Source organism: Eimeria mitis, genomic scaffold (assembly GCF_000499745.2).
Source record: "Eimeria mitis Houghton genomic scaffold, Emh_scaff695, whole genome shotgun sequence".
Lineage (NCBI taxonomy): Eukaryota > Apicomplexa > Conoidasida > Eucoccidiorida > Eimeriidae > Eimeria > Eimeria mitis.
Window position 1 is genome coordinate 13,319 of NW_013575046.1, and position 857 is coordinate 14,175.

Sequence of the window (857 nt, forward strand, 5' to 3'; positions counted from 1 at the left end):
CTTCGAAGACGAAGAGGTTTACGCAGATGAAGACGAAGCAGCAGACTCAGATCTAGACGAGCCCATAGACTACTAAACCCTAAACCCTAAACCCTAAACCCTAAACCCTAGATGCTAAGTATTGAAAGAGAGAGCAAACGAATAACCCCTTAAATAGGGTGTTAGTAAAGACCCGAGAAAGCGGGGTTTAGGGTTTAGGGTTTAGGGTTTAGGGTTTAGGGTTTGAGCGCCTACTGCTAGCTCAATAACATTACAGAGCGGACACAAACCCTAAACCCTAAACCCTAAACCCTAAACCCTAAACCCCGCTCCACTCTCTCTTTGTCTTTCATTGAAGGGGGGGGGGAGACAACTCTGGGAATTTCAGGAGATGTTTCTTTCTAGGGTTTAGGGTTTAGGGTTTAGAATTTAGGGTTTAGGGTTTAGGGTGTAGGGGGCCCCCAAGGCAAACCATAGAGACCTGGGGGCCCCCCAAAGGGAGAGAAGGGTTTAGGGTTTAGGGTTTAGGGTTTAGGGTTTAGGGTTAGGAGAGAAGAAAATAAAGACAGAGACGAGAGGAGACAGAAACATTTCTTAATATGTTTGATTACAAACCTAAACCCTAAACCCTAAACCCTAGACCCTAGAACAAAACCCTAAACCCTAAACCCTAAACCCTAGAACAAAACCCTAAACCCTAGAACAAAACCCTAGAAAGGGGAGAGGAGGGGATACAGGAGACAGAGACATTCATTTCTTAATATTTCAACCCCAAACCCTAAACCCTAAACCCTAAAAATATTACTATATGCATTTATATATATATATATATATATATATATATATATATATATATATATATATATATATATATATAT

The 857-nt window shown here is 41.0% G+C and overlaps 1 protein-coding gene across 1 annotated transcript in view; it reads left to right on the forward strand.

The window, feature by feature from the left end:
• The window catches only part of EMH_0020030 (uncharacterized protein), a gene marked incomplete at both ends in the record, with an annotated part of 7,225 nt that overhangs the window by 3,975 nt on the left and 2,393 nt on the right, over nucleotides 1-857 (forward strand). The gene's annotated exons all lie outside the window — the stretch shown is intronic.